This window comes from Pinus tabuliformis, chromosome 8 (assembly GCF_031772625.1).
Source record: "Pinus tabuliformis cultivar Carrire ecotype Pingquan chromosome 8, CPIR1, whole genome shotgun sequence".
Lineage (NCBI taxonomy): Eukaryota > Viridiplantae > Streptophyta > Pinopsida > Pinales > Pinaceae > Pinus > Pinus tabuliformis.
Window position 1 is genome coordinate 1,644,182,157 of NC_142294.1, and position 9,451 is coordinate 1,644,191,607.

The 9,451-nt window shown below is 36.5% G+C and overlaps 1 pseudogene; it reads left to right on the forward strand.

Moving 5' to 3' along the window:
- The first annotated feature begins 399 nt into the window (after positions 1–399).
- Positions 400–1,326, forward strand: LOC149242470 (uncharacterized; annotated as a pseudogene).
- The last annotated feature ends 8,125 nt before the right edge of the window (positions 1,327–9,451 follow it).

Sequence of the window (9,451 nt, forward strand, 5' to 3'; positions counted from 1 at the left end):
TTATCATCTACACTTTTCTTAAGTTTTCCACATCTGTTGAGTGAATCAATTTACTTACCATTATCATCTACACTTTTCTTAAAAGCTTTTATGAAAAATCATGAAATATATATATATATATATATATATATATATATATATATATATATATATATATATATATATATATATATATGCCGATAGGTATTCTTTTGAATCAATTTACTTACCATTATCATCTACACTTTTCTTAAGTTTTCCACATCTGTTGAGTGAATAAGAGCAACATCTGTCTCGTCTCCCTCTTGTTTCTAAATTGACATATGTCTCTTCAATTACGACGGAAGGCATTTCAGTTATGAGTGGAATGGTGAGTGGTGTGTTGGATCATGGCAGAAATGCTGGGCATTACTTTCGTTTATGAGCTTAGCTAACTTAAGTTGTGTTTTCTCAACTTGGAAGTCTGGATTGGTGGTCGTCCGTTGCATTGTAGAAAGGGCGATCATTATTTCTGTGGGGAGAGCCAGTAAAGGAATAATCAATTCTGAATACTCTGTTCCTTACCATCACCATAAGAAGCAGCGATGGGATCAATATCATAAGTCATTGGGGGAGAGTGGTAGTGTGATATTCATGTGCAACTATGGACGTCAAGTCCTCTCTCTCCCCCAGGACAATCAACTGCATTATGTGGGTGGAGATACCTGAATCGTGGTTGTGGCTCACAATGTTGCGTACTCACTTCTCATCTCCAAGCTCTCCAAGCTCTCCATGCTTTGAGAGAGTGCAGTTACCTTGAAATACTAGTTGCCCAATGAATATCTTGATGCTCTAATTTCAGTCACCATTGATGAAGATAGTGAAAACATGATAGAGGAATACAATAGATTGCAACAATTGTTGGTTGAAATTAACAATAGCAAGTCTTCTTCCTTTTCATCTTCGTCGAGGTTGAGGCTTTTTCTATTCCCTGCAAAGCCCGAGAGTGACACCAATAGGTTGGGCCCCTTGCTGGAGAGCGCCAAGTGGAAGCTCTTATTTTCCTATGCATTGAATGGGGCTCCCATTCTTACATGGGTCGGGTCAGAAGTGTCGCCCTTCGTTTCAGAGACCCCTTATTACTTGTTCGGGTTGGATCCCAATAAGGATTCAGATTGGATGCCGAATTAGAATCAACTTCAGCCTACAGGAAAAATTTGTATGACCATACAACACAGAGAGGGATTGAAGCCGCAACTTGACGAGGTGGTCTACCCCGTGCCAGAGAATTCCTCTCTTCAAAAAACCATATTGTGTCATAGAAAGAATCTCTTGCCACAAAAAACAAAGTGTAAGAGCTCTCAATGATTAGTGATTCATTGATTGGTAGCTTTCTCTCACTTTCTCTCTGCCTACCGTTATGAAAACAATGGAGTAACTGGAGTCTAGAGCTAACAGGTCCATATTGAGACCATATTGTGCCATAGAAAGCACCTCTTTTCACAACTAACACAGTGTCAGAGCTCTCAATGATCATGATTTATTGATTGGTAGCTTTCTCTCACGTTCTCTCTGCCTACCATTATGAAAACAATGGAGTAACTGGAGTCTAGAGAAAGCAGACCTCCGCTGAAGCTTATGTGTATCACCGTGATACTTATTTTGTGGACTGAGGACTGGGAAACAGGGCAAGGTCGTCCTTGTTATGAAGTCCAATTGTTAGTTTGATGTCTGACCAGACAATGCAAGGAAGATGCTCTTGATTTATCCACCAATTCTTTTTCCCTAACAATTTGATGATGGGTGATGTTTAATTGGAGATGAGTACCCAACATTTTCCATGACATTGCCAAAATTGGCTCAAGAATTTGGTATCTGTTTTTAGAGATGATATAGTTGGGGCAATCGATATAGTCAAATAACCTCATTGAAGAAGAAATTTACATTAGGAAATACAACTCCATGTTTGTTGCAGGCTATGAGTTGCATATCTTAGAAGATCAATTAACAAGTATCGTTTTACCATGCAGGGAATCAATAGTTGAGTTGAGGCTTCTGTGATCCATAATAGTTGAAAGAATAACTTCGGCGTAAATCACATGTAGACAGAAATTTGTCGACGCGTTTCGAACCAAAAGTGTGGTTCATCGTTAGGACAAGTTGAAGAAACAGATCCAGCTTAGCATGTTAAATAGTCTGAGCAGAGCCTCCAACAGCTAAATCGACCAACGACTAATTTTGACCTTAGGACCCAGGTCAAATTATTATTCATTAATTTAATATTATTATTATTTTTAATAATAATACATAAAAGATTTTTAATGGTTAGTTTTAAACATTAATTTATTTATTTATTAATAATTATTAATACATATATATATTAAAGTTATAATATTAGGTTATTAAGATAAAAGTTAGGATTAAAAAATAAATAAAATACTTTTAGTGGTTAGTTTAAAAAGATAATTTACTTATTTATTTAAATTATTTAATAATTATTGTTAATATATATATAAAATAATAGGTTGTTAAGGACGGGAATAATTTCAATGGTTAGTTTAAAAAGTAATTTATTAATAATCACACACACACACACACATATATATATATATTAATTAAAATCATAAAGTTAGGGTTAAAAATATAAATAAATAAAATAATTTAAATGGTTAGTTAAAAAAGGTAATTTATTTAATTGAATTGAATTATTTATTATTATATATTAATAATATAGGTAATTTTTTGTTTAATTAAATTATTTGTTAGATATAATTAATATTATATTAGTAATATAGTCTTGATATTAATATAAGGCTATACGAGAATGTAATTGCCAAACTAAAGAACAATGAGGGGTGGTCAAAAGATATTAAGTGTAACATCGGAGTTAAACAAGGTTGCCCCCTCTCCCCTACCCTATTTGGTATTTACATCGATAAGCTCGAAGGTTATTTAGAAGAAGCAGGATGTGGTGGCACAATCTTAGCTGGGATAGTCGTTATCCTTCTTCTCTATGCTGACGATATTGTTCTTTTGGCATGGTGCCCTTCTGATCTTGATAAGCAACTCAAGCTTCTTAAGGATTTCTGCTCTACCATGGGTATGACTGTTAACACTGACAAAACAAAAGTTATGATTATCAAATCCAAGAAGGACACTTGCGCTAATTTTATGTATGACAATAATAACTTGGAGGAAGTGTATTCTTACACGTACCTAGGAATTGATATCCATCACAAGCTCAACTGGAACCATAGCATTGAGAAAAGGATCAATGGGGGATGGAAAGCTTATTTTGGTCTTGAAAATAATTGCAAAACAACAAACCTCGTAATGTGGGATAAAAAGAAGTTCCTCTTTGAAACTTTAGTCATCCCTGTTATCTTATATGGCTGTGAAGTTTGGGGCTGCAGCATCTCCAGAGAATCATGGAGAAAGATTGAGCAAATCCAGAAGCGTTTTATAATTTATAACCTGAAAATTAAAAATAATATACCCTATCCTATTCTCCTTATAGAAGCAGGTCTTTCTCCTATTGAGAGCCTAGCTATGCTCAGGTTTCTGGTGTACAAGCACAAGCTTAATAACATAGACAATCATAGACTTCCTAAGCTAGCTTTAAATTCCAGCCAAAACCACCTAAGGCTTAACCGAGGATGGCATAAGGACACAAGGGCCTGGTTAAACTATTGGGAGATCAATGAGAATGATGCTTTGCAAAACATAAATAACATTAAAGATATTGTTACTTCTAAGTTCAAAGAAAAATTGTGGTGTGAGAAAGATTTAGCGTCTAAAAGAAAATTAAGTTATTATAAGAAGGTCATCAACCCCACCCTTGAAGATCAAAAGTATCTCTCTATTTTAACTAGCTCAAAGAAGAAAACTAATATAGCAAAGATTAGAACGAATTCTCATGAGCTCCATAGTGAAACTGGCCGTTGGGCAGTTCCTAAAACGCCATGGATAGAAAGGATCTGCCGCATTTGTGAGAATAGGAGCATCGAGGATGAAAACCACTTCCTCTTAGAGTGCCCTGCATACAACCACATTAGATCTCAATTTCACAACCTTTGTTACAATACTGACCTTCCTAGCCTTTTACAATGCCAAAATTATAGTGAACTCGGGAGGCTTCTCTCCAAGCTTTTTGAGCATAGGAATAAAATCTTAAATCAAAATAAATAATTTTTCTTTTTAGGTCCGATAGATCATTATTTGGTCTCAGCGGACGTTAACCATCATCATCATCATTAATATTATTAGTAGTCAAATTATTATTTATTAATTTAATATTATTATTATTTATGGAAATAAGTTAAATTAGGTAAAAATATATAGATAAATAAAACATTTTTAATGGTTAGTTTTAAAAACTTTAATTTAATTTATTTATTTAAATTATATATATATATATATATATATATATATATATATATATATATATATATTTTAAAGTTATAATATTAGGTTATTAAGATAAAAGTTAGGATTAAAAAATAATAAATAAAATACTTTTAGTGGTTAGTTTAAAAAATAATTTACTTATTTATTTAAATTGTTTAATAATTATTGTTAATATTATATATATATATATATATATATATATATATATATATATATTTTAATTAAAATCATAAAGTCAGGGTTAAAAATATATAAATAAATAAAATAATTTAAATGGTTAGTTAGAAAAGGTAATTTATTTAATTTAATTTAATTATTTATTATTATATATTAATAATATAGTCTTAATATAGGTAATTTATTTATTTAATAATCTATTAAATATAATATATATTAATAATATAGTCTTGATATTAATATATTAATAATATTAGTAATATATTATATATTAATAGAAATTAGTCTTTAAAAAAAAAATAAAAGATTATATATATATATGTATATGTATATGTATATGTATATGTATATGTATATGTATATGTATGTATATATATATATATATATATATATATAATAAGAGTTCAAAAACAAGGAGGATGCAGAAAAACCGACTAAGAAGAGAGTGCTGGAATCCAACACCTACTGATTTTCCAGCCATCATCTCTATTGAGATTGCTCGGCCTCTTTTCAATCTCAATAGCTTCCCTAAATTTACAATGATGGAACTGAGCAACTTTGGCAACAACCTATGTTCATGTTTATTGAAAAGACCCTAAAGCAGATTCATGAGCCTGCAATTAATTTCCTGTGTAATTAATTTAATGAAATTTTTACAAATTAACTAACAGAATTAATGAGGGTACTTACCTGTGCACTTGCGGTTGATGATGCCTCCAGCTACTCTGCTTCGGTTACCAAAAGACCGAATCCACCCAGCCAAACTGAGCAGAACCTCGCTACTCAGTCCAGTAAGCTTCTTAGTTGAAGCAAACTGTTCCCCCATGCCCAGAAACCTCAGAACAATCCGCGCTCTTCCTGTGGGTAATTTCAGTTTATGATGTCCTTCCTCCTTCAGTTTCCCTTTCCTCCGTTCTTTTCCTTCCTCCGGCTCCCTTCTAAAATTTTGCTCGGTGGTTTTTATCTGGTTTTTTGGCGGTGGCCGCTCTTCCACCAGCAGCCCACCGCTTAGCCTCCTGGTGATACCCTTCCATGTCACGTATCCTATCCTCTATTTCTTTTATGGTCATGTATATATGTGCATATAGATATAGATATAGATATAGATATAGATATAGATATATATATATATATATATATATATATATATATATATATAGAGAGAGAGAGAGAGAGAGAGAGAGAGAGAGAGAGATATAAGTCGAAAATCTGATTACATTGTGGATTTCTTTGTCCTGATGCATCTCACTGCTAAGGGTGAGGATGCAGCTGAGACTTGAAGATTTCTTCCTTGAAAAGGAACCCATAGAATCGATTTCAGAGATTTTCCCCCACTTGAAGATACAAACAAATTTGTTTAATAGCAAACAGTAAAACATGGCAGCAATCAGTTCGATGTCCGCCTTTTTATTATGAGTTCTCAACACATGGTAGTACTTCAAGTTCTGAAAAGTGTTTTCCAAACCTTTGATTCTAGTTATCAGCCTTGCTAGTTTAAGATCCAAAACTGGGGAATTGGAAACCATTGCGTTTATAATGACCTGGGAGTCGCCTATAACAATTGCTTCATTTATGCTTAGTTCTTTGAGGATCTTGAGACCTTGGAAGAGGGCCAAGGCCTCAGCTTGAATGCTGGTAGAATATCCAAGTCCCCAAGCATAGGAGAGGATTTTTTCCCCAATTGGATTTACAACAACACCTCCTGCACCAGCTTTGCCCGGATTTCCCTTTGCTGCTCCATCAAAAAAGAGGAAGTGCCTTGCTTGCGATTTGATCCAGTCTTGAAAGTCGTTATCAGATTTCCTTATTTGCCAGTCTTTAATAGTAGGGGCTTTTCTGGCTGTTGGATGAAATTGTAGTTCTAGAGTTGATCCCCATGTAATGTCCTGTTGGCTGAGATTGGAGTCGTCTTTTATATCAGTCAAGCACTCCTTTATGTGGCATTTAATCTTGGCTTCTAAGGCCTTGTGGTTCTGCTTTGTATTTCTAAAGATTCTTCTGTTACGTTCTAGCCATATCTGCCAACAGATAATCTTTGGAAGGACAGCCCATGCCGATTTAATTATCAGGTTTTTAGGAGGTGGACCAGGATATTTGTTTGCCCATTTAGAAAAAAGTTCAGTAGTGGAGCAAGGAAGCATGAAATTAGGATCCAAATCTTGGATAAAGGAAGACCAGATCTGCTTGGAGAAGTTGCATTCTAGAATTAGATGAACTGTTGTCTCTGCATTTTCATTGCACAATGAGCAGATGGAGGGACCGTGGAATCCTTTCCTCTGCAAATAGTCATAAGTTAAGATTTTGCCATGACAGAAAATCCAGGCAAAGAAGTCCACTTTGGGCCATGAAGGCAGTCGCCAGACACCTTGCCAAGGAGCTGGGTCAGGGGGGACGTATGGCCTCTCATTCAGTTTGGCGTACCCCAAGGAGACGGCGTAACCTCTGGCATTCGGCCCCCAGCCTTTCAAGTCTCTTTTCCTCATGTGCGTGGGCGCCAAGCCATGCAGGGGATCGAGCAACGTGGTCCATTCGGAGGTCAGATGATCCGACACCTTAATGCGTTTCCATCCTGCCCAGACAGAGTTGTTCCAGCGTGAGATATCCCACAGCGTTCGCAATCCCTCTCTGTCCATCCAGCAACGCAGCGATCTAATGGAGGCTCTGTCTTCTATTGGATCCTTATTCATGATTTTATCCGTCCAGATGTTGATTTTTTTCCCGTTGCCTGGGATCCAGTAGGAGTGCGCAGTAATTAGAGGGGCAGCTTTGGCATATATTTTAAGAAATGACGAGTTGGGCAATTGAATCACGTTTTCTAGACATCTGGATCGAGGTCCTCTGAAATATTTTTTCCAGAGAGCCATTTGGGCCCAGCCAGGTTTGGGCGCAATGATCCTCCAAATAATTTTTGCAGCCATTGCCACATTCTGCTGACAGAGATTTTTGAAATTTAGACCACCCTCCCACAGTGGCTTGGAGATGATTTCCCAACTGATAAGGGGGATCTTTTTTTCATTCTGTTTTCCTCCCTTCCAAAAGAACCTCCGTATGTACTCTTCCATTTTTTTTAGAATGGTTGTCGGAGCGAGAAGCCCAATGAATTGAAATAAAGGTAGGCTGGTAAGCACAGATTTAATTAAGACTGATTTTCCAGCAGTATTGAGCCAGGAGTAACCCCAGGCTTGAATCTTAGACTTGAATTTTTCCAGCTGAGGGAGCCAATCTTTGCTTGCAGGTCTCTTATGAGATACAGGGAGGCCCAAGTATTTAAAAGAGGACCAAGAAGAGGAGGCTGCAAAACCCAAACATCTAGAAATGGCAGAGAGAAATCTGGGCGTAATATTCCAGCTGAAGATGTGGCATTTTCTCTTATTAACAACGCTGCCTGAGGCCTCACTGAATTCATCCAGAACCGCTTTAAATTTTGTGGCAGAGGAGATAGAGGTAGAACCCAAAAGCAGAGTGTCATCCGCAAACAAGGCATGATTAATGTTTTTGGCCCCTCTTGCAATACATAGTCCATTAATATCTTGGTCTTGCATCTTTTTGTCTAACAGGAAGCTGAGAACAGAGGCTTGGATGACAAAGAGCAGAGGGGATAGAGGACACCCCTGCCTAAGTCCTCTCGAAGCTTTAAAAAAATTTGTGGCTCTTCCATTTACAAGAGGAGCAATCCATGGCTCCAAGACGCATGCCCGGATCCATTTAATGAAATTTGCTCCAAAACCAAACTTTCTCATAACATTTAAAAGAAAACTGTGATTTACTCGATCAAAAGCATTTGCTAAATCAAGTTTAATCACCATACCTTGCTCTTTTCGGAGAAGACTTGAATGAATTGCCTCTTGTACCAGGATGAAGTTGTCCACGATCTGCCTTCCTTGGATGAAGCCTCCTTGATTCTCTGGAATTATTTTAGGAAGAATGAGCTTCAGTCTATTTGCAATTACTTTGGTGATTAATTTGTACCTAGTATTGCATAGGGAAATCAGACGGAATCTGCTGAAGTTGTTGGCGCCTTTTTCCTTGGGTATGAGGGCTAAGAATGCAGAGTTTGTGCTGCCTCCTATTTTCTGAGTATTTTGAGACTTTTGAACCATTTTGAGAAGGTCCTTTTCAACAATCGGCCAGCAAGCTTGAAGGAATCTAGCAGAGAAACCATCCGGCCCAGGGGCCTTATCTGGGTCCATATCAAAAAGAGCCTTTTTGACTTCATCTTTAGTGACTTTGGCCTCAAGAGTCTCATTCATTCGCTGAGAAATTACAGAGGGTATAATATCTAACAGATCTGAATAATGGCTTGGATCCTTGTCTTCACTATACAAGTTTTGAAAATGAGAAAAGGCTGCTTTCTTTATGTGATCAAAATCCTTATGAATATCGCTATCTTCTTTAATCTCTGAGATGGTGTTGAAGCATTTCCTTGCCTGGGCTTGTTTGTGGAAAAAAGCAGTGTTCCTATCCCCTGCTTTGAGCCAGAGATTATGAGATTTTAATCTCCAATACTCTTCTTCAGCTAAGCAGGCTTTGTGATAGCGTTGTTGCAGCTGAGCTTCTTGATCTAATAACTCCTTTGTGAGTATAGCGTTCTCCATACAAGTTTGATGGGAAACAAGAGCGGCTTTAATGGATTTCCTTTCTGTATCCGGATTGGACAGAGTTTTGACCCATCTTTTTAGAGCTCCTTTTACCCTTCTGAGCTTTTCCTCCCAAATATAGAAAGGTGATCCTTTAACTGGCTGATTCCAGCATTCCTTGACAGTTTGCATGAAGTCTGGCTCCTTTACCCAGAGAGGGCTGAATCTAAAGGGGATAGGACCCAGATCAAGGTGAGCTAGAAGTTCTAGCTTTATGGGCTTATGGTCCGAGATGCTGCTAGCAAGAATATGCATTCTGGGCTCTAAACCTA